This window comes from Rhinatrema bivittatum, chromosome 7 (genome assembly GCF_901001135.1).
Source record: "Rhinatrema bivittatum chromosome 7, aRhiBiv1.1, whole genome shotgun sequence".
Lineage (NCBI taxonomy): Eukaryota > Metazoa > Chordata > Amphibia > Gymnophiona > Rhinatrematidae > Rhinatrema > Rhinatrema bivittatum.
This window is the reverse complement of record NC_042621.1, coordinates 214,334,224-214,359,640: the sequence shown is the minus strand read 5'-3', so window position 1 is coordinate 214,359,640 and position 25,417 is coordinate 214,334,224. Positions and strand designations below refer to the sequence as shown.

The window sequence follows — 25,417 nt, the reverse complement described above, 5'->3', positions numbered from 1 at the left end:
CTCATCACATGAAAATGCCATGTTGAGGCTATTAGCTAGTACCCCCAATGTAAAAAATAACAGTGCGCCCAACGCACACATTTTAACCTTCACAATTTAACGCTAGCCCCAGAGTTGGTGCTAAGTCTTGAGGAGCCCCAAAAGTTGAACAGAAAAGCAACTTAATATCGTGACTTAATATTGTCGCGATATTAAGTCGGAGGAATCATAGAAAGCAGCAACATGGAAAAATAAGTCTTGATGTCGGTCAGGTTCAGAAAACGGATGCTCAATTTACGAGTGTCCATTTTCCTGATCTTTGGCTGTGCACGGGTTAGGTAAATGGATGCTTGTAAAATTGATATAACTGAAAAATGTTTTGTCACTTCGCTTTACCTCTTTGGCAATCCTTTCTTCCACCTGCCTCTTTGCTTTCTTGATTCTTTCTTCATCTCCCTCAGTTTCACCAGATATTCTTCCCTGTGTTCTTCTTTTTTGGGATCCTTTATATTTCTTGAATGCTGTTCCTTTTGCTTTTATTTTATCAGCCACATCCTTTAAGAACCAGATCGGTTTCTTATTTCTCTTACTTTTGTTTATTTTTCTCACATATAGATTTGTTGCCTTCGTAATTGTGCCTTTTAGTCTGGCCCACTGCTGTTTCACCTCACTCATTTTTTCCCAGTATTTTAGTTCTACCTCCAGGTACATCCCCATTTCGACAAAGTCCATAGTTTTGATATTCAAAACTCTGATCTTGTGATTTTTCTGTATCCTATTTGCAATATCAAACCATATCGTTTGATGATCACTGGTGCTGAGGTGTGCACCCACCTGGACATTAGAGACATTATCCCCATTAGTGTGCACTTGGTCGAGTATAACTCCCTCATGACATCCACTATCTCTCTACTTCTGGTAGATTCCGCAGAAGGGATTCTCCAGTCTGCATCTGGCAGATTAGAATCTACAACAATCAGCACTTCTCCCTTCTTTCCCACCTTTCGGTTGTCTTTGACCAAATCTCTGTCTAGTTCTTTTGTTTGAGTTGGAGGCCTGTAAACTACTCCAGTAAAAATGGATGCACTATCATTTTTTTTTTTTTTTAGGATGGCCCATAATGCTTGTTATCTTATTACAAGGTAAGCAATTTTGCTTTCTCTGCCCCACATTCCTTGCAGTTCAGTTGCTTAGATATTGTTTTTGACATAAAGAGCTATTCCTCCCCCTTTTCTGTCCTTCCTTAAATTATAGCCTGGTATGGCCATATCCCAGACTGAGAATCCGTGAACTACGTCTCTGTCACAGCAACAGTGTCCAAATCCACTTTAACCATTAGGTCCTGCAGGTCTGGGATTTTATTGCCCAAACTACAAGCGTTTATAGTCATAGAAACATAGAAATGACAGCAGAAGAAGACCAAACGGCCCATCCAGTCTGCCCAGCAAGCTTTCACACTTATTTTGTTCTCATACTTATCTGATACTCTTGGCCCTTAGTAACTTTTTGGTTCTGTTTCACTTCCACCCCCGCCATTGCTGTAGAGAGTAGTGCTGGAACTGCATCTAAGTGAAGTATCTAGCTTAATTGGTTAGGGGTAGTAACTGCCGCAATAAGCAAGCTACTCCCATGCTTGTTTACCCAGCCTGTGCAATTCAGTCCTTGTTGGTTGTTTGAATATAATTCCTCTTTTCTTTATTCCCCCCCCCCCCCCCTGCCGTTGAAGCAGTAAGCTGCGCTGGATATGTATTCCAAGTGAAGTATCATGCTTAATTGATTCGGGGTAGTAACCACTATAACAAGCAAGCTACGGCCATGCTTATTTGCTTATCCAGACTATGTAATTCAGTCCTTGTTGGTTGTTGTCTGAATATAAATAATCTTTTCTTCATTCCCCCTGCCGTTGAAGCAGTGAGCTATGCTGGATATGCAGTGAAAGTGAAGTATCAGGCATTATTTGGTTTGGGGTAGTAACCGCCGTAACAAGCAAGCTACTCTACGCTTTTTTGTGAATGCAAATCCTATTTTCCACATTTCCTCTTGCCATAGCTTTCCAATTTTCTCCCTTGATTTGTTGCACTTCCTAGACACCTTTTCTGCTTTTTTTAGCTGATTGATTTTGTTATATTCTCCTCCCACTTCTTGTATTGCTTGAGGGTGATGTCAATTTCATTGGTCTTCTCCTGCCACCTCCATTCTTTAGTTTAAATGTCTGATAATATATGATCTGAATTTCTCACTTAGCACCCTCCTTCCTGCTACAGACAAATGTAAGCTATCCTTACCATATAGCCTTTTACTGCTCCATACATGACCCCAGCCTCCAATGTATCCAAAACCATTTTCTGTACACCAGGTTTTGAGCCAGGAATTGAAATTATTTATATGGCACAGCTTCTCATTTCCCTTTCCATGAACAGGTAATACTTTCAAAAGGCAATAGTCTTTGCAGTGTGTCTTATTATCTTGCCTAGATTTTGGAAATCTTTTTGTACTTCATGGATACCATTTCTATTGAGGTCATTGGGCCCCAGATGGATGATAACACTGATATTTAATTAATTAATTAATTAATTAACTAATTAAAAACTTTTATATACCGGGATTAGTGGGGACATCATGCCGGTTTACATTTGAACAGCAGATAGAAATTACATGTTAACAGGAGAATTACAACTGGGAAGGGGAGTAACATAAGTGCAGAGTGGAAAGTAACTTAACAACAAGTAAACAAAGGAGTCCTTAACAGCAAGGAACAAATGGGGTCCTTAATATAAGGAAAGGATTGGATTGCCTCTGCGGGGGTTAAAAAGTGCAATTGTTATCATCGCCCCTTTCCCCCCTCTATATCAAAGTTCCTACTTTCTTCTTCAATGACTTGGACTATCTGGTTTGCATTTCTACCAGCTGAGGATCCTGGAAGACATTTAACTGTTGTCACCATCAAATTGTGCTCCCAGATTGGTTCTTTTGATTGTCTCCCAGCAGAATCATCTTTCTCTTATGACATCTGATCCTGTTGAAGGGCTTCTGGGTGCATTACAATAGGTTCTTATGTGTAATTTTTAAGACTTTATTTTATCCTGCTTGGGCATACTTTTTTTGAAAAAAGGATAGGGAGTCATATAAATAAATACAAATAAATAACTTACACAGTGTGGTCATGGTTACAGTCCTAACAGCACTGGGATAACTTACATTGAACAGCAGTTATAGCCCTAAACAAAAGTAGTATAACTGCACCAGGTTTCCAAGAGGTTACATCCCTAACAATGGTGATAAAGTTGTATCAGGCTTTGAAGAAGACTGAAGGAATGTACATGGCGTGGCCATGAGGTAGATTTTCAAAGAACTGGTGAGTGTCAAAGTTAATGTTAACTGTTCAGATAGTCAGCTGTTGATGAATAATTGGTTAAATCTAAATGCACAAAACTTGTTGAGGCTATATTTAGACCAGCTGTTTGTGTGGCTGTGGTTTGGTGGACAAAGCTAACCAGTTTGTACTGAATATTACTCTAGTTGGCTAAATTTGAAAATACCACCATGAGAATGCCTCAACCCCAGCCCCTTTTCCCCCCAGTTAAATGTGTGCACACAGTGATTTTGTGCAGAAATTTTAGTCAGACCTGGGGTGAAGGGTGGAGTATTTTTAACCACTTAGATTTATGTGGTTAAAATTCGATTTTAATAACCTAAATATTTTGACTATAGGCATCTCATAGTTAAAACCCAAATATCAGTGAACATGAGGAAACAGGATGTTTAGGATAACAGCCTTATAGCTTTGGTGACTGTGTGAATTATTGCAGGTAGTGGGGGCATGACTGTGGAGGAGAGGGCATAGACTTTGATCTTTTGGGATTCAGAGAGATTAGAAGGCTTGGGATGGCCTGCTGGCAGACGTGGTAGAGGCTGGTGCAGGATTGTGCCATGCTTGGTAAGGGGTGGTAGGGGAAGGGTTGGGGTGAGAACTGGTGTTGGTTTGGACGTGGCAGTTTGTGCTCATTTAGCCGATGTGATAAAGAACTATAGAAAAATCTCAATTGGGCAGACTATATGGATCTATTGATCTTAATCTACCATCATTTACTAAGTTAATTGGGTTACATGTGGGTTAAAATATTTAACAAGAAACGTTACAAAATTCTAGTGTGTTTCACTCTCTGCTTAATATACTTCACTTTCGTCCTTCTTTATCTGATACCCATCGCTTCTTTTTGCGTGAAATGTTTCTGTCCCATCTTGATTATTGCGTTGACCACCTTGCTGGCCTTCCAGACTTATATCATCCTTTACAATTGCTTCAGAATTCTGTAGCCCTGATTGTTGTATAGAAAGCAGGGGCAGCAGAATGCCTTTTTGATTTGGGGGGGGGGGGCAGCCAAGTTCCATCCCGACTCCACCCTCAACTCTGCAACAAGCTCCACCCACATTCCCACTTCAGTTTTTTTTTAGTTTACTTTTACAGTTAATGCCATTCTGACTTACATACGTTCTTTGCATAAATTAGAGTATAATTCAGGGATGGCCAACTCTGGTTTTCGAGAGCCACAAACAAGCCTGGTTTTCAGGATATCCACAATATGCATGAGATAAATTTGCATGCACTGCCTCCATTGTATGCAAATCGCATGCATATTTATTGTAATTATCCTGAAAACCAGGCCAACCCTGGTATAATTATCAATTCCCAGATCAATTAAATACTTAATGCTAGAAAACAGGATATAGTGGTAAAGGAGGAAATAACCAAAACAGCAATATTAATAGAAATGTCAATACTAAGTGACTATTTGTGATCACAGACCCCACCCCTCCCCAGCATACACACAGCCCTCTAACATTGGGGGCAAAGCAAGATATTTTCCCCTACACGTCACCATAGAAAAAAATGCTGGTGTCATCTAAGTAATAGAACCACTAAACCTCACATAACTATTTTAATATTTCCCCAAAAAACAATAAAATATTTCAAAATAGCAGCCACATCAAATAACACCCAGAAATTACAACTAGTAAAGATTTACAAATCTCCCATCCTCCACACCTGGGGTCTTTTCATGTCCCATCAACCTGAGAATCTGGTAATAACCCAAACTTTATCCTGTCTCTCTCTCATACTGTTCATTCTCTAAAACATTCCCCACATGCTCTCAAACACACACACACACACACTCGAGCAATCATTCACCCCCATATACACGCACGCAGGCGCTCTTTCACACATACGCAAGCAGGCAGGAAGGCACTCTCAAGTATACCCGGGTAGGCGCCATCTCACACACAGGCAGGCAGGCCAGGGGCCTCGTTTTCAGCCACCATGAGATGGGGTCCGTGTTGGCCTGAGCTGCGCTGTTTGCTGCCACTGCTTCTGCTGCTGTGGGATGGGCTGTGTAGCAGCCTGTCCACAGCAGCTTTTTATTTGGCTGCTTGTGGGGACAGGCTTAGCTGTGGCACAGCCAGACCTGTTTGTGAAGGATGGAGGCCTTGCCACGCGGTTGCTGCCTCCTCCTCAGCTGTCGGCGCCTGGTGATGTCATTCAGGCGCTGGCAGCTGAAAAGGAGGAAGCAACTAGAAATACTGTAAGGCTGCAATCTTCCATTTTGTTAGGGTCAGGCAGGGTGAGGGAAGGGATCCGGGGCAACAGCGGGGGAAGGGGGGGGGTATGGCAGCGCAGATGACAGGGGCCATCCCACTTCCCACAAATGAGATTGTGCCTTCTATTGTTGGCAGAAATTTTTTTTTGGGAGCGGGGGAGGATCCATGGCCCCTGCGTGCCCCCCTCCCCCCTTGTTCTGATGCCTATGATAGAAAGCCCTTTTTTTTTTTTCTCAATTTTTTTTTTCTCTTCATTCTCATGATCTCCTTTCACTTGCATCCTGTAAAGTTCTGCTCTATCTTTAAAGTTCTGGTATTTTATTTTTTTTCAAAAGCATCTACTGCTTGGCCCTACCCTTTCTCTCTCTTTCTAATTAACTACTCTTGCCATGCTCTTCCTTCCTTCTCACACAGCCTTTGTACTGTCCCCTGCTTTAAGCAGATGATGTTCTGCTTCTGTACTTTCTGTGCTTTCTCCCTCTGGCACCTTTCCTGCTGAGGTCCCTCACTATTACTTTTCTACTCAAAATTAAAACCCACTTGCTTAAACTTTCTTTTTCCAATATAATTTGCAAAAATCCATTTCCGTTCCCTTCTAAATTGTTGTATAACATATTGTTGACTCTAATTGAAGGCATCTAGGGTAGGAATCTGTATAAGAATAAAAAACAGAAATGCTGGTATAAAATAGGTTATGAGCCTAAAGAAAATATAGCAAAGTGGGGGCCAGAAGCCTGATGGGAAGTGAATGGGGAACTGGGAGAGTGTGGTATAGAAAATATACACAGTTAGAGAGAAGGAGGAGTAGAGTGGAGGAATAGCCTAGTGCAGAGCTTTCCAAACTTTTCATGTTGGTGACACACTTTTTAGACAAACATAATTTCGGGACACAGTAATTCAGTCTACTAGTAAACCAGAGGTTAAAGGTTAAACGAACGAAACATATTTCGACAATTTATGTATGTTTCCTTAAATATATACATAAATAAAATGTTTCACGACACAACCTAAATTTATATTAAAAATATATATTCCAAGATTCATGTTATTGTTATAATTTGAGAAACAATAATAAAACATTGTCCCCCACACACTCATCTCTCTCCTCCCCCCAGCACATGTCTGGCCCCCACACACTCATATCTCTCCCCCTCAAGCACATGTCTGTCCCCCCACACTCATGTACCTCGTCTTTTTGATTGTTGCCAGTTAAGTGCTTCACTCCCTTCCATGATCACCAGACACTGCTGCTTGCAGTCAGTACTCCTCATGGCCAGGCCTCATCGGCAGCAGCAGCCAATGCAAGGATGGCTGGGCTCGTTCCACCCACCAAGCCCCCCAAAAAAACGCGATTGACAGCAAAAATCACCCAATAATAAGCAACCCATAAACTGAAAAAAAAAAGTGAATCTCTAGGAAAAAAAAAAGCCCAAACTCGCATCAGAGTTGACCGGGCTTGCGCAACACACCTGCACACTGCAGGCGACACACTAACGTGTCCCGACACACAGTTTGGAAAGCTCTGGCCTAGTGGTTAGAGCAGTGAGCGAAGAACCAGGAGACCAGGGTTCGAGTCCCTGCTGTTGCTCCTTGTGACCTTGGGAAGTCACTTTACTCTTTACAAACTCAGATTGTAAACCCTCTGGGGATAGGGAAGTACCTACAGTACCTGCATGTAATCCACTTGGAAGCGGAATATAAATAATTAAATAAAAATAAGGGAAGGAATGAACAACAAGTGTGTGTTCATGCTATTCCTTGTGTGACTACAGGCACATTCCAGTGGCAGAGCAGCTTTCCAAATGCTCGATTGTTTCAGTGCCAGTGTGTTCTGACCTTCCTGAGATTAACTAAATGGGTCAGAAAGTGGGATTTTAAGTATTGGGGGAGTCAATGGCACGGGAGAAGGAGCACCCTGTGATCCCTGTCTATGGCAGAAATTTGAATAAAATTACATGAGAGGTTCAAAAGATGTATGGCGGTGACTGGAAACTGGTTAAAAAGTGTCAAAGCCCATTCAACAAATTATTTCTACATCTAGTAGGGAGGGATTTGCTGAGTAAAGGAGCCTAACAGAATTCTCCCCTACTACCCCTTTCCCTCTCAGCAGCAGAGTTCAAAACAAATAGGAGATGTTTAGAGATGCGCAGCCCACAAATTTTCGGTGTGGTTCAAGTTTTTGTTTTTGGGTGGGGGGACAGGGGAGGTTGGATTTTCATTTAATGTTTTTTTGTTTCTTTGTTTGCCAAACCAAGAACCCCCCCCCCAAAAAAAACTGCTTAAATAAAAAGGGGGGGGGCCTATGTCTGGGCTGGCCCGGGCTCAGGGCTGAGGCTAGACCCAGGTTGGCCCAGCACCAGGCATGATCCCAATGCTTTGGGCCTAGCACTAGGGTTTGGCAGTGAAATCTGGTCCTGATTCTTGGTTGCAGTACTTAGGCCCTAGACCTTTGCTTGTGGCTAGGTCACAGCCCAGAGGCTGGGTGTGACCCTGAGGATCTGCTCCAAGGAAGTAATAGCAGCCCACAAAGATTGTAGCATGGCCACCTGGGGCACAATTTGATGACATGATCATCTCCCTCCTGACCTCTTTCAATTCAGTCATGCTCAGTGCTATTGCAAAGGCTGCCCCTGGTGGTAAAGAGGAGTATGGTTTCTTCTTTTTCAAACTGTTGCTCTCCACCATCCTCTCCAGGGGCAGAGACGTCCAAGACGACTTCCTTCCTTTTCCCCCTGTAACCGAAGCTGAAGAGGAAACTACCTGAGCTGCTTCCCCACAGGACACAGGTGGTTTTACTGTGTCCCCTCCCCAGCAACTATAGCATGCAACTGCTCTGACAGTACAGCCCCTCCTGGAATTTCAGACCTCGGCGAAACTTCCACTTTGGGACTGGCACAGACGCTCCACGATCAAGGCCAGACAACGAGGCGATGGTATCTGGAACCGAATTGAAAAAGCCCTGCATTGTCAGCTGAATAGATTGCAAGGCAGGCCCAGGTTCAGGGCAGAAAACCCTTACTCTTTGCTTGAGCTTCATGATTATACTGAAAAGTAAAAAGACAAGCAAAGCAGGAGCTCTTCTAATTCAGTGCAAACAACTAGGCACCATCCTCAATCTCCCGAGTTCCCATCCGCTTTCCTGGGGAGTTGACTGCCTCGCTAAAGCTTTATCTCTGGAAGAGACTGAGGAGCTCACAAAACAGCACGCAGGAACTCCCATGAATGCTCAGTAAAATCTTTACTGCGCTCTGAGAGCTGCGTCCATGTCAGTGCCGTTGGGTGCTGTCACCCATGCATAATGGATAATTCATCCTACCTTCTATGGGGAACCCTGTTTACAGCTAAGCAAACTTATTTTTGCTTTTTTGCTTTTCTGAATTGTAGGCACAAGGCACCAAACCTGAACTGATTTCAAACTTTCTATAGTTAAAGAATGTTTGTTTTCCTGTTGTAAACCTTATTTTGTCTTAAGATGTGTGCAAAATCAAACATCTAAAACCAACTAAATCTACTTGCGAAATACTGTTAGCAGCTTGTGCTGCTCATTGTCTGAAATCCATGTCTGGGGGTGGAAAATTCTCTTAAAGATGAGAGAGAGAGAGAAAATAAATGATGTCCCCAGAAAATTCAGCTGACAGGCATTCTTTTAATGGTATTAAGCAGTACCACGCCCTGCATGCCACAAAAGCTATACTATTTAGACACACCCATTCCCTCTTACAGGGGCTGCAAGTCAGAATGAATCAGAGTAGCGCTGGCTTTTCTGTGGAGGGAAAGGCTTCTTGAGCTTGCTAAATACAGAAGTAACTCCAGCCCCCATAAGTCACAGGCTCTCTCTTGCAGGGCTGGATTTCCAAGTCTGTGTTTATATGCCTCTCTACTCTCCTATAAAGCAAAAGGGAAAGTAATTGCAAAAGGAAAGCAAACGAAGTGAAGTTAGAAAAGAGAGGCCCGGTAACCCAAGGTAAGTATGAAGAAAAAACTTTCATTCTAAACTCTTTGTACATGTAGAGAGATCTGCTAGAGGTTTTGAGAATTTTCGTTTTTGACTCTTGGTTTGTAAACATAAAAGATGAAATATAGGTAGCCTGTGGTTACATATATATTTGTTTAAAGCCTTCATCGTGTGTGTACGGTTTCTTTATATTTGTTCCTAGTTGGGGCGGTGTGTTCTAAAAACTGTTTGTTACAACTTTAATAAAGGTTTGTTCATGTCTGTGAGGACTAGTTTTATATATTTGTATTTAGACCTGGTTTCAAATAAAATGTGGTTTATTGGTGTTGTTTACATGAAGAAACTGTGATAAAACAGTTTGTGCTGCATTGTTCGATGGTTTACGGGTTAGCTTTTTAAACAGGAAGGTATACACGTAATGTATTCTGTCAAATACATTTACTAAGCTAACAGGTTTCTAATCGCTATAAAAAATTAAACCAAAAGCTTGTTCAGAAGTACAAATATTGGAATTAACAGCCACTGTTTAAAGCATAAATTAAATCATGATCATAAGCTTGAGGGACCCAGATTTCACTACTGAACCAAGTGAAATTCATGTTAATTGTCCACCTTCTGGTGTTGCAAAATGCCATAATATCTAGATTAGAATAGAAACTATACATTTAAATCTCAATTTTGAAGTTTTAAATTGTAGCCATAAAACAACAAAAAGCATATTTTTGAAGAACAAAACCATGTTTTCTAGAATTTTAGTTTAGGAACAGATTGGAAAAAACACATTATGGAGTCCCACAATAGCATTTTACATAGGCATGTTCTATTTATTTTAACAAAGTTTCAGTCTTTTTTTTTTTTTTTTCTTTTTGTTGAATTAACTTTTTTTCATGGGTTTCTGTGGTTTTTATTTCTGCTGTTCCAGCACACATTGAAAGGGTTTTTGTTTGCTTAATCCTTTTTTTAAATAATGAAACCTTATCTTCCTGTTTATATTTTCTTCAAATAAACATTTTAGTGAACAGTAGGAGGTTTAAATGTTTTTTTTTAAGGGTATTCTTAACTTTATACTTTGAAGAATCATCTCATTCTCTCACCATTCAGGTGCTGGTAGTGGTAAGGGCATAATAAGGAGCTCTTTTGTAGCAAACATTTGTCTTGCATTTAGAAAACACATTTCTACTTTTCTCAATGTTGGCAGATGGTTTTATACACACACCTCAAGGGTTCTAAACACAGGAAATTCTAGCAGTAGACAGTATATCAAATACAAAACCTGTGTATATGTAGTATTTTAACAATTTTTATTTTAACAATATCAAAAATAGTTTATAAAAATATTTCTAATATGACAATATATAATTCCTATAAATCATCCGCTCTCACCATTCATACTCTTTATGAAGACATCATACACAACAAATTTCACATATTACAAATTACAAACAATATTAAAATACATTCATATTAGAAATACTTTTTATACACTATTTTTGATATTGTTAAAATAAAAATTGTTACAAAACCTGTGTATTATGTAGTATTTTATTTGATATATTGTCAGATGGTTTTGCCATCTTTCCTCATTTAAATTGTAACTTAAAAAAAAAAATGATGCAGTATGAACAGACTAGGTACATTATCGTCTTTATTTCTTTTGCCATCATGTATCTGATATTTAGAGACTTATTTTGATGCTCATGGAAGCCACCTGATTTCAGACATTAAACTGACAAAAATAATCAACAAGAAAACATGTAGCGCTAAAGGTCAACAAAAAAAGTTGTAGGTGATATTTTTTTTTCTTTGACTAACTTAATACATTTCTACCTGGCGTTTGAGAGCTGGACTTCTTTCATCAGGTCGAAGCACCTGACATGAATGGGACTTCAACTTTCGAAAACTAGTCTGACATATTAAGAAGTCTTATGTCTCAGTGGCTCCAGAAATGATTGAATGGAGAGGCATAAAGGGGGCACAGTGAATTTCAGGGTAGTCAAGTGCCTTTCCCTCCAACCAATCAAAGTAGTCTAACAAGACTGGGAGGGAAGCTGGAGGCGGGGCCTTGCCTTCCCTGTCCCACTTTGGAAGAGCTCTGGGTCTGTGTACTAAAACACATGCCTCCATTTAATAATACATGTTAATTGAAGTAACTTAATGGCTATGTTCAGTGCATATTATTTGCATGTGTCTTTTTATCCCAGGATAACAGACTGCACATGTAATTGAGCTGACATGCAGAAAACTTTCTGCTAAATGGTTGATTAGGTATTAACACTGGATAGTTCATCCTGTATTAATTGCTAAGCATGTCACATGACTTGCCTCAGGAAGTGCGGTTAACTTTCATGCCTGTGGCTCATGTTAAGGTGCAGTATTAAATCTGATGTGAGTGGAATTGAGTAAACAAATCATAATCTATATAATCCCTCAAGTGCACTGCCAAGAGAACTCTGAATTTAATATGTGTATCTGTATAAAAGGACCTTCATAATAGTTGGGCTAATTTCCATGTCAAAAAATGGCCAGAGCATCAATCTCGATCTATTTAATACCCTATTATAATCATTGGTCTTTCATAATTGCTTGTCCTATTTTTATTATTCTTTATGCATATAAACACATTTAGAACAGGTCAAACATCTTAAAATGCCCTGCCATGGTCGCTGTTTCAGAATCACTCCTCCTGCTTCAGCAGGGAGTGGTCATGCTCTGTTAACGCATGTTAATGTGCACCATTACCAGATAGTCTGACCCCCTCCCATCCCTCACCACCCCTTCAGTGATGGTGCTTTTGCAAACTCTCCCGCTGGCTCCCTCTATATATTGAAGGGCCTCCAGGATTCTTCCCTTATAGCAGGAGACAAAATCAATATGTTCTTAAGTTGCAAAATGGTGCTTCTAACACGCTGATCTGATGGGGTTTGGCACTGTGATGCACCAGCAATTTTTGTTTTTTGGGGGGGGGGGACACTGTGAAGGCCCATGGGGAGTTTGGGGGGGGGGGAGGGAGGAGCATCGTTCTGGAGATGTGTATGTTCAGGGCACTCCCAACCCTTTCACTCTGCACAGCATACCTGGCATTCAGATTGTTGCCTACATTATTATGACCTCACTGTCTTTTAATGCAGTTACAGTAATGCAGGCTGTGATCTGCATATAATTTGTTTGCCAACTCTGGTTGTACCTATTTCTGTAGGGTTTTAGCACATGACACAATTGCTTTAAGGACTGAATTTAATGAAACTAATTTACTTTGGCAGAGCACCTTAATCTTGCCTTCTTACAAAATAAGCAGATCTGCATCAGATTTTTCATGTGCATGCAAAACTTGTCTTACATACAATAATACTGAACAATCGTTAGTAATAATGGGATAATTTTTAAAAAGATTAGTAGGTTTACTTTTGAATGCATGTTCAAATGTGTATGCTCAGGGATATGAAATTTCCTTCAGAACTTGCTTGCTGGGGAAGACACATATTCACTATATTCTCCTAGTTCCTCCATTCCCTGCCCCCCTAGAGGTCTCATTTTTCTTCCTATGGTCCTTCCTCTGCCTCAGATCTCCAGGGGAGCTGAAGATGCAACTTGCTGTTTCTGAACCCTGGCTTGCATAGAAACAGGATGGCAGTCTGCTCATCCACATCAACATTACAATCCATACCACTCCCTCAGAGATCCTGTGTGTTTGTCCCATGCTTTCTTGAATTTAGATACTGTCCTTGTCTCCGCCATCTCTATAGGGAGGCTGTTCCCAAGCATCCACTACCCTCTCTGTAAATGAAATATTCCCTTAGATTACTCCCAAGTCTAGCCCCTTTCATCTTCATCCCGTGACCCCTTGTTTTAGAGCTTCCTCCACATAGATATTTTGGAGATATTTAAATGTCTCTTTCATATCTCCCCTATCCCGCTTTTCCTCTGTCAGGCCGATACAGAACGGTACGCTCGGCCGAGCACACCGTTTAGCCCCCGTTTGGCTGCGTGTTTTAGATGCTCTATTACCCTTTATACTGTAAGGGGTAATAGCACTTGGAAAACACGTGGCTAACCTCCGCGAAACTAATAGCACTCATCACACGCAAATGCATATTGATGAGCCTATTAATTATTCCCCCAGAATACCGAAAGTAAAATGTGCAGCCAAACCTCACATTTTACTCTCAGAAAGTAATGCCTGGCCAAGGGCAGGTGTTAACTTGAAAGCACTGGGAAATGTGTACAGAAAATCAGAAAAAAATGCTTTTCTGTACACCCTCCGACTTAATAGCATAGCGATATTAAGTTGGAGGCACCAAAAATACAAAAAAAAAAAAAAATCTGCCCGCCAAAACAAATGCTCAGTTTTGCTGGCATCCGTTTTCCATACCCGTAGCTGTGCAGGAGAGGCGGCACTCTGAGTTGAGCGCCTGCTCTCCTGACGCATGCCCTGGCACTCTCCTGGGCATGCGATTTCTGCACATTTTATTGCATCAGCCTGTATATATGTTTAGATCTTTAAATCTGGCCCTATATACTTTAGAATGACTACCACTGACCTAATAGCAACTGTCTAGGCTGACGTTTGCCGGTTTATATAATTTTAAAATGCGGTCTCCAGAATTGTACACAGTATTCAAATGTGGTCTCATCAGAGACTTATACAGGGGCAATATTTCCTCCTCCTTTTTTTTTTTCTGCTCGTTCCTCTCACTATGCAGCCAAGCATCTTTCTGGCTTTTGCCTGTTGCCTTATCCACTTATTTGGCCACCTTAAGATCATCAGATGTGATCACTTCCAGATTCCTTTCTTTTTTTTTTTCTTGTTTAGAAGAATTTCACCTCCTAAACTGTACTTCTCCCTTGGGATTTTGCAGCCTAAATGCATAACTCTGCATATTTTAGCATTAAATCTTAGCTTCCAGGCTCTAGATCATTCTTCAAGGTTTGCTAGATTCCTCATGTTTTCCAGATCATCATCCTGGCTGTCTACCCTGTTGTAGACAAATTAATTTTCAAAAGCCTGCATAAGTGTTTGCATCTGTTTGTTCCATTCAGTTTTTTTTAAAAATGTATAATTATAAAACTGATTCATCCAAAATGCTCTCATTGCACTAAAAATGTGTACGCTTTACAAAATTTGGATATCACTTGTGTTTATCCTGAAATCTTGATGTTATAAATACTGATTAGACTGTTTTCAGGAATATACAAAACTAATTAAAGGATTATAAAATATAGAATGGGAGACCTAGTTGTTAGAATAAGACTGAAAACCGAAAGCCCCAAGTTCAAATTCTACTCCTGCCACTGATGATTCTTGTAACCTTTGACAATTTAATTTCCCATTGCCTCACGTACCTGCTTAGAAATTAAACTCTCTGGTGAAGGAATTCATTGCAAAAGAATGAAATGTAATTTATTGTAAATCACTCTGGTTTTGGATGCCATAGAAATGCCAAAATAAAAACACTGATTCACCATTTTGGCATGTTTTTTTTCTTTTGAGAATTCTGTATGAGGTTTCTCCAGGCTTGCGTGTTACAATGTCTTGAAGATTAACTTCCTGGAGTATCCATGACAGCGTTGGCATGTTGACAACCCTACTATCCTTTGACCTTCTGAAAGGCCTACTCAGGAAGTTAATGGAAGAATATGCAACACCCTGATAATCTTTGTTTCTTTTGGAAATAATTTCACGTTTAAGTCATTTTAGTGTTTCTTTTAGGTAGAAAGAGGAAGCAATTTTAAAGAAGCAGGCAAATAAGTTTGCTGAGGAGAATAGTGTTCCTTTTAGAAATATGAAAACAAAATGAGGCCACCAGCCTCTTATGGCTTTTTTTTATTATTGTTTTACATTCTTTGTATTGCTATTAATTTGAGGTCTGTTAAACAGTTTATAAACCCTAAATCACATATTCATTCAGTTGTTGAATTAGATTTGCAAAACTGTTTCACTTTGACTCTAAATGTATATTACAAGTGATAAACTAATTAGAAATAAGTTTGAATCTACTCTCCACAGAATAAACATCCCCATTCTGTGAGTTTCTATAGGGAACTAATTTTCATTTATAGCTGTAGTAAATCCAGTGTTGGCCATAAATTCTGCTTCCCTTTTTTCAATAGAAAAAGAAGGGAGAAGTGTTTCTTGTTGGAGATTTTATCTGACGGATGTAGACTGGAGAATTCCTTCTGTGGAGTCCAGGAGAAGTAGAGGGAGATGGATTCCCTGCAAGGGATTCTGCTCAAACAAATGATAATGGAACCCACGAGGGAGACCGTTATACTTTGACCTAGTGCTCACTATCGGGGATAATGTCTCTGTCTGTGTGGGTGCCCACCTGAGCACCAGTGATCATCAAACGGTATGGTTTCATCTAGCAAATAGAATACAGAGAGGTCACATGAAGACCAGAATTTTGAATTTCAAAAATGCGGACTTTGTCAAAATGGGGACGCACCTGGAGGAAGAACTAAAAGTCTGGAAGAAAATGGGAGAGGTAGAACAGTAGAGGGCCAAACTAAAAGGATCAATTACAAAGGCAACAAATCTATGTTAGAAAAGTAAACAAAAGTAAAAGGAATAAGAAACCAATCTGGTTCTCAAAGGAGGTTTCTGAAAAAAATAAAGGCAAAACAAACAGTGTTCTAGATCAGTGGTTCTCAACCTTTTTCCTGTCGTGACACACCTGGTGGACAGTGCTCACATGTGGACCCACCGCTCAGAACAATCCACAGCTAAACTAAAAAAAAATAGCCTCAATATTACTTTTATTATGAATGACATAAGGGAAAGATAAGAGTACTCGATCTGAACAGAAATACATTTTTGTACAAGCTGCATTCTCTATCCCTCGTGGGGGCTACCAACATTTTTTCTTCTGCTGTCACTTTCGGGCCCAGCAGGGGAAGATAGAATCAGCTATCATTAGCCCGGAAGAGAAAGAGAACTCTCATTTCTCGATGGGCTATGGCAGAAATGGAGAACAAGAGCTGTGTCCTGCTGGGCTCAGTATGTGAAGAAGTCTGCCTTGTGAACCATACAGCCTTGCGCACTCTCCTCTCCCCAAACAATTAAAAATTATGAATTTATAATAGATTTTATATGAAAAATGACATTAAAAGTACAGTCTGAGGTATAAAAATATCACATGTATATTGTATTTACATGCACTGTGGTACAAAACAGAAAACCCTGCAAAAAAGTGGAAAAAAAAAAAAGACACTTGGAACCTATATGGCATTAGGCCTATTGGGTCTTAGTATGGGTCTCGAATGGGCCATGCACAAATTTCTCACTTGAGCAAAAAGTAAAAACCCCAAAAAAAGCACAATTTGATATAAGACCTATGATTATACTGCCGGTATACTATGTGCTAACTAGCAGTGAAAATGCATGCCTTTGTATGAGGTCTTTCTTCAATAATTTGTTGTGTACTCACACTGTCGAATCTGATAATTGTTTGGGACAATAGCATCTTTTGTATTTGGATATCCGGTCGCTATTCCCTTCCTGATACAGTGTGCTAGAGGATATATGTTCTCACATTAGGCCTATTGGAACATGTTCAGTGTGGGCTTAGCACTCAGAAAGTTATGAGTAAAAGAATTATAGCAACAACGATATAGTAAAATCTCCATACTAAAACAACACTGACAGGACACAAACAATAACAGTATGAAAAGGTAGAAGTGCTAATATTACACCAGGCCCTAAAATACGAATACACCTCATATTAGGAAAACAGAGCAAGCCAGGCTGCTATAGATCCCTACACAGAAATTACATGCTGGCAGAATACCTCACCTCAGTCATACATACAGAATACAGAGACACTATGCTCTTTTTATTGTGTATTTGGTGAGGGTCTAAGTATGAATAGAAATATACAGACAAAAGCTGAACTGGAAACCACAACAGTACAACAATGGAAAAACAATATCACCATTCCTCATAATAAATCAAAAGATATAAAATCAATAGTAATAAAATCATACATATTTCATAACAGCCGAAAAATAGAATAACATCCAACAATTAAAAACTCATAAAAATTTTCCAGACATCAATAAAACATTTCAGAACAGCAGACACGAACATCGCCACACTTCCCAGTCCCCAGCTGCCCCAGCGAAATAAGAACTCATCCTCCGCCCGGGCTAAAAATGCTGATAGACTGGGCGGAATGCGGTAGGAGAGCTGGAGTCAGCAGCACCAGCATGATCTCTTCTTCCCGTAGCCCGGAAGAGGAAGTGGTATGCAGCAGCTGCATGCCCAGGAAGAAGAGACCATACTAGTGCGAGCAGCGCAGCCCGAAGAAGAGAGAGACAGCCTTAAGAATGAGCAGCGCGGCACAGAGCAATGTCAGCCCCTGCGGCCGATGGGACTCTTTTTTTCTCGTGGCTGCGAGGTCAGGAAGTGAAAGAGGCTACTGCTGCCACTAGTTCGGTGGGGTGGGGGGGGGGAGAGAGAGTGAGTGAGTGAGCAAGCATATGTGTTTGACTTCCTGTATATGTGTGTGTGAGACAGCATGTATGTAAGTGAGTGATTTGAGAGCCTGTATGTGAGACAGATCATGTGTATGTATGATTAATAGCCTGTGTGTATAAGTAAGAGAGAGAGCAAGTGTGTTTGTGTGTGATTGAGAGCATGTGAGTATGTGATTGAGAGCCTATGTGTAAGTGAGAGAAAAAGAGAGCATGTGTGTAAGTGTGTGATTGATTAAAAGCCTGTGGTATGTGTAAGTGTGAAAAGACAGATAGCATGTTTGTAAATGTGTGATTAAGAGCCTATATAAGTGAGAGAGAAAAAGCAAGTGTATATGTGAGCGATTGAGAGCCAGTGTGAGAGAGAGAGAGAGAGAGAGAGAAAGCAAACCATCCTTCCTCCTGCGAATTCAAAACAATCTCAGGGCACCTGGATTTCAAATGTTCCCAGGTATGCAGAGGAAAGCATTTTTTTTATCCTTATTTCATTATTGGGTCTACTATTTTGAAATATTTTATTGGAATCTAGAAAGGTTTGATATGAGTTTTTAATTATTGGATATTCCATTCATCAGCTGTTTTAGTATGGTTTTACTGCTATTGATTTCATATTTCTTGATTTGTTTTGAGGACTGGTAATGTTTTTCTTTTTCCTTTGTTGCACTGCATACAGAGTCTCGGGCTTATTGCAGTTTCCAGTTCAGTTTTTGTCTGCATGTTTCTGTTTATGCTTTATGGTCTCTTTATTCTTTGTTAGGTGAGGGCCTGCACATGTGACCAAGGTGAGGTATTCTGATGGCGAATAGTTTCTGTGTAGGGCTCTGTAGCAGCCTGATCTGGTCCATTTTCCTAATAAGAGGTGTATTGATGTCTTAAGGCCTGGTGTAATATTTTCAGTGTTGCCTTTTTTTTTTAGGTAAGGTGGTTACTGTTTCAGTACTGGAAATTGGTGTTTTGCTATGGGATGTTTACTATTTATGCAATTTCTGTTCAGACAGAGTACTTATCTTTCCCTTGTATCATTCTTAACAATAAAAATAATACTAGACCTTTATTTTTTTATTTCCACCATGAATTGTAATGAGCAGTGTCACGCATGTGAGCATTGTCATGTGTCATGATGGGGAAAAAGGTTGAGAACCAATGATCTAATGGTTGGTATGGCCTTTGGTGATTGGAAGGGGTGGGGGACATGGGCAGTGACTGATGCTGTGATGGATAGGAAAAGGGCAGGAGATGCAAACAGTGTTACAAAATAATTTCATCATGCAGTGTAAATCTTGTCCTAGTTTTCCAACTTCTGTCCCAGTGCATCATGCTATTACAAAACAAAGGGATTCAATCAAAAATTTATCTATTAATCAATAACACACATAGAGAAAATCACTTTTACAATATATATATATATATATATATATATATATATATATATATATATACTTATTCAAGCCAAATGTACATAAACATCTATCTAGACCAGCGATTCTCAACCGGTGTGTCGCGACACACTAGTGTGTCGCCAAGCACCGGCTGGTGTGTCGCGTGCTCCCGGTCTCTCCCGCTGCTCTTTCTTCCCTGCTGCCGTTGCCGCCGGGCTATCAGAACGTTCAAGCCCAGTGGGAACGGCAGCGATGGTAGAAGAAGCAGTCGCACCTGCGGCTGGCCTTTTCTTCTTCCTGCGCACCTCCCCCCATAACCCGGAACAGGAAGTGGTACGCGGTGCGCGGGAAGGAGAAAGACCGTGCCGCATGATAAAGTAGCAGCGGCGGCTGCAGCATCGGCCCCTAAGCAATTGAAGCAGCCGGTAATCGAGAAAGGAGACAGCAGCATGAGCCTCCCGCGGCCGATGGGATTCTTCTTTCTTGGCCTGCGGGGGATGGAGGAGGCTGCTGCAGCTACCATTTGGGGGGGGGGGGGGGGGAGGAGGAAGTGAATGAGAGAAGCAGCCAGCCAGCTTGTGTGTAAGTGAGAGAATGTATTTGATTGAGAGCATGTGTGTGATTGAGAGAAACTGGTCAGAGAGCTGATGTGTGTGTATATGTGAGAGACAATGAAAGTGACTGCTCAAGGAGATGACTGATGTGTATGTGAGAGTGTGAGACAGTCAGGGATGTGACTGATGTGTGTGTGTGTGTGAAAGAGAGAAAAAGCATGGAAGTGAGAAATCTGGGTATGTGAGAAAGCATGGGAGTGAGAAGCCTGATTATGTGAGAGAGAGCATGGGAGTGGGAAGCCTGTGTGTGCATGCATGAGCGAGAGACTGGTTGGTACGGTGACTGTGTGTGTGAGAGAAAGAGACTGATGTGTGTGAATGTGAGAGAAAGAATGTGATTCAGGGAATGAGAAGCCTGTGCAGTGGAGAGCGAGCATGGAAATGAGAGAGAGACTGGTGTGTGTAACAGAGAGAAAGTGATTATGGGAATGAGAAGCCTGTGCATGTGAAGAAGAGTGAGCATGGGAGTGAGAAACCTGGGTGTGTGTGACACAGCATGGGAGGGAGAAGCCTGTATATGTAAGACAGAACATGGAAATGGGAAGCCTGTGTGTGTGTATGCATGAGAGAGATCAGGTGACTGGTGTGTGTTTGTGTGTGTCTGAGAGAAAGAAAGTGATTATGGGAATGAGAAGCCTGTGCATGTGGACAGAACAAGCATGGGAGTGAGAGACTGGTGAGTGTGTGTGTGTGAGACAGAGAAAGTGATTATGAGAGTGAGAAGCCCGTATATGTAAGTAGAACACAGAAGTGGGGAGCCTGTGTGTGTGTATGGCATGAGAGAAACTGTTCAGGAAGGTGACTGGTGTGTGTGTCAAAGACTGTTTGGGAGATGATTGGTGTGTGAGACAGAAACTGGTCATGGGGGCATGACTGGTATGGTGTGTGTGTGTGAGAGATATGGGACTAAGGAAGAGGACCATGAGTATAGAGCTTAGCCTCTACTGCTGCTTCTGCTGTGTGCTATGGCCTGCATGGAAGAGGAGTAGGAGAGCTGCTGGAGGGGGTAAGTAAAGGTGGCTTTTTAAGTTTATTTTTCTTGATTGACTGCCATTTTAATTATTTAATATTATGTGATGTGTCTGCTTTTTTTGAAATATTTTATTGGTGTTTGGAGAATTTTTAATAGTTTTTATGAGTTTTTAATTGTTGGATGTTATTCTGTTCATAGCTGTTTTGAAACATTTATTCTGCTTATTAGTATAGTTTTACAATTATTTCTGTGTGGGGATCTATAGCTGCTTGCTAGTTCTGTTTTCCTAATAAGAGGTGTATTGGTTTATAGGGCCTGATTTAATATTTGTAGTGTTGCCTTTTCATAGATAGGGTTACTCCTGTTTGAGTGTATTCCATAATACAGGTGTAACTGTGTGCGGATTAGTTTATGTGCATTACTACAGATCCTGGGAGTATATTAGGTTGGTTCTGTGTCTGTTACCAAGATGAGATATTTTACTAGCATGTAAGCGTTTTATCAGTCTTATTTGTTGTGTTTTCTCAAGAGGACATGCATTGGTGGTAAACTGCTGTCTTTTCATAAGTAGGGCTATTGAGCCTGGAAGTAGAAGGAGTTTGAGTTGCTGTTACTGAGATGACACCAGAACCAGAATATCTTTTTTGTAGGGTGAGTTGTATGGGGAATGTCATAATTTTGCTTTACATCCATTATTGTGGGTCAGGGGGGTTCCCATGGATGCAAACTGTACTTTTACATCTAGCCCCGTGACGATCATGGGTCAGTGTGTCACACATGTGAGAACCATATGTCAGGTGTGTCCCGACAGAAAAAAGGTTGAGAACCACTGATCTAGACAATTAAAATCTAGCTAGCTCATACATCTTTCACATACTTCATTCATACCAATTAAAAAACAGATAACACATATCAATACTTATAAATATTGTTACTCCAAAACTTTTACATTCAATTTCTATAACACGTTTATTTTATTTATTCTCTTTCTTGCTTCTCACGCTTTTATGTTTTTCTACATCTTATATTTCTGTATCACATATCTGGTCCGACAAAGATATCTTCGTTTCACCCTTTCACAAGGGCTTCCTCAGGGACTAACCCAAAATATAATGGGGCAGATTTTATAAAACTACGTGCGCGTGTACTTTTGTTTGCGCACCAGGCGCAAACAAAAGTACACCGGATTTTAATAGATATGCGCGTAGCCGTTAAAATCCGGGGTTGGCGCGCACAAGGTTGCCCAAAATCAGCAGCCTGCGCGCGCTGAGGCACGCAGCCTGCCTCCATTCCCTCCGAGACCGCTCCAAAATCGGAGCGGCCTCAGAGGGAACATTCCTTCCATCCCCCTGCACCTTCCCCTCCCTAATCCCCCCCCCCCACCTTGGTCCGTTCCGGGGGCTGGTCCGGAGGCCGCAACACGCCCCCGATGACGCGCCGGCCGCGACACACCCCCCCAGGAAAGCCCTGGGACTTACGCGCATCCCGGGGCTTTGCGCGCACCGGCAGCCTATGCAAGATAGGCTCGGCGCGCGCAGAGGGGGTTTGGGGTAGGTTTTCGGGGGTTACGCGCGTAACCCTTTGAAAATCTACCCCAATATCAGTAATCTTTCTTCAATGCTTATCCTCAAGCCAAAACTGTTACTTTACAAACTCCAATCCTTCATTTCAAGACTCTCATATGTGATTCTTAACTACAGCAATCTGCAAATTTTCACAACATCCATTTCTTCAATGAATTAAATCCATTAAAATCCATTACATTTTTACCGCAACTGAAGTCCATAAGTTTTTCAAATTGATTTATTCCACATAGTAGCCAACATAGAAATCTGCAGTAGAATGCTATGGGTCTGGAGGAACCATACACAGACACTTCTAAATTCTGTTCCTCCATTTGATTGATTTTATGATTACCGTATTTTTTGCTCCATAAGATGCACCTAGGGTTCAGAGGGGGAAAACGAAAAAAAAAAATAAAAATGGTTTGCTAAACCGGCTCCGTTCCCGGGCATCTGTGCGTCTTATGGAGCGATGGGTGTGCATACAATTTTTTTTGTCCCCGTTTCATTTTTGGGTCTGGGGAGGGCCATTTTGGTCCACTTCCCGGAACGGAAAACTTTTATCATGCTATTTTGTGAAAAAACAAAAAAAACCCCTCACCGCAACCCTTCAAATTTAATTAACTACACCCCCACCCTCCTGGACCCCCCCCCAAGACTTGCCAAAAGTCCCTGGTTGTCCAGCAGGGGTCCTGGAAGCGATCTCCCCCTCTCGGGCATTCAGCTGCCTGTAATCAAAATGGCGCTGGTAGCCCTTTGCCCCTACTATGTGACAGGGGCTACCGGTGCCCCTGTCACATGGTAGGAGCAATGGACGGCCGGCGCCATCTTAAAAAATGGCGTGGACCATCCATTGCTCCTACAATGTGATGGGCCGACCAATGGCATCGGTAGCCCCTGTCACATAGTAGGGGCAAAGGGCTAACAGCGCCATTTTGATTACAGGCAGCTGAATGCCCGAGAGGGGGAGATGGCTCCCAGGACCCCCGCTTGGACCACCAGGGACTTTCGACAAGTCTTGGAGGGAGGGTGGGGGTTGTAGTTAAATTTTTTTTTTTATATTCGCTCCATAAGACGCACAGACATTCTCCCCCCCTTCCCCCACATTTGGGGGGAAAAAAGTGCATCTTATGGAGTGAAAAATACGGTAAATAAAAAAGAAAGATGAGCGGTTTACCTTCATAAGAAGATCCCCAATATGAGCTATGCTACAATACTTGATGAATACCTTGAAAAAATTTGTTTTCAAATCTATAAGAACATAAGAAGTGCCATGCTGGGTCATACTCTGGTCCATCGAGCCCAGCATCCTGTCTCTGACAGTAGCCAGTCTGGATCATAAGAACCTGGCAGATCCCAAATAGTTTATATTGCTTGTATCTCACTCCCAGGGCTAAGCACTGGCTTTCCCAAGTCTACCTGGCTAATCATTGTCTGTGGACTTTTCCTTCAGGAACTTGTCCAATCCTCTTTTGAACCTCACTATATTAGTTGCCGGGACCATGTCCTCTGGCAGCAGGTTCTATAGCTTGATTGTGCGCTGAATGAAAAAATATTTACTATGACTTGTTTTAAATCTGCCGGTTACTAGTTTCATGGAGTGTCTCCTAGTGGTGTTTGAAATGGTAAACAAACATTCCCTATTTACCCATTCCACCCCACGCCTGATTCTCTGTAGTCTCTTTTCCAAGCTGAAGAACTCTTAGTTCAACCTTTCTCCATAAGGGAGTTGTTCCTTTCTGTTGCCCTTCTCTGAACCTTTTCTATGTCTGCTGTGCGACCTTTTCTATGTCTGCTGTGCGACCAGAACTGCACCACACTATATTTAAGGTGCAGTCACACCATGGATCTGTACAAAGACATTTTGATATTCTATTGCTTTCCAAATAACCCCTAACTTTCTATTTACCTTTTTGACTGTTGCTGCACACTGAACTGAAGATCTGAAGATGATATCCACAAGGAAGTGACTCCTAACTTGGAACCCAGCATTTTGAACCTGTAGTTGGGATTATTTTACCTATGTGCATTACTTTGTACTTGTCCACATTAAATTGCATCTGCCATTTAGATGCTGAGTCTCAGAAGGTCCTTCTGCAAGGGATACCATCGGAGATTGATTGGTCCTTCAGCCCAAAGATGATTCAATCAAACAAGCTCATTAGGGTGGGGGTGTTTGCAGAGGAGAATAAACACTGCTTGTTTAGCTACCAGATTTGGAGGGTTCTGTGGTTTGTAGAGGAAACATTCCCATGGTAGGGCACCACCATGATTTTGTTCAACTTGAACGGGGCTCTGGGTGCCATAGAAACAGCTGAAACCACACTTCTTGTTAGCTTTATAATAGAAATCGACAGGGATTTGACTTTAAGAATAAGACCATGAGTTGCCATACTGGGTCAGACCAAGGGTCAGTCAAGCCCAGAATCCTCTTTCCAGCAGCGGCCAATCCAGAATACAAGTACCAGATTTCTGAGAAAAAGTGTGCTCTTATTTTGTTTTTAAACCAACCCCTACACAAAGCACACAGGTACAAAAGTATAAAACTTGAATCTTTTGTACCTGTGTGCTTTGTGTAGGGGTTGGTTTAAAAACAAAATAAGAGAGAAAGGTAGCTAACAGAGCTTGGATAGAACTATACTTTTGTGGTTGTGAAGTGTAACTTTCTGGACCATTGACCATTTTTCAGTTTTTAATTTTATTTTACAAAAAATGCAGAGACATAACGAATTGTGACTTTGAAAATTTATTTTAGGAGCATACTGGTTTGCAATAAACAATACTGTCTGGAGCAGTGTGTGTGTAGGTGTCATTTGTAATTCACACATCTGCTAACTTTTTAGGGAGTTGAATACTTCCTATGGAAACACAAAAAGGCAAAAAGAGAA

General features: G+C 41.2%; 1 protein-coding gene across 8 annotated transcripts in view; it reads left to right on the top strand.

Moving 5' to 3' along the window:
- SGMS1 (sphingomyelin synthase 1) overlaps positions 1–25,417 on the top strand; it is a 338,660-nt gene that overhangs the window by 197,153 nt on the left and 116,090 nt on the right. For 3 of the 8 annotated variants that reach the window (XM_029609802.1, XM_029609799.1, XM_029609800.1), the window contains exon 1: positions 9,308–9,541. The exons of the other annotated variants lie outside the window; for them this stretch is intronic. The gene's annotated coding sequence lies outside the window, so the exon portion shown is untranslated. Of the gene's footprint in view, positions 1–9,307; positions 9,542–25,417 lie in introns of those variants that run through there. 8 annotated transcript variants of the gene reach the window in all.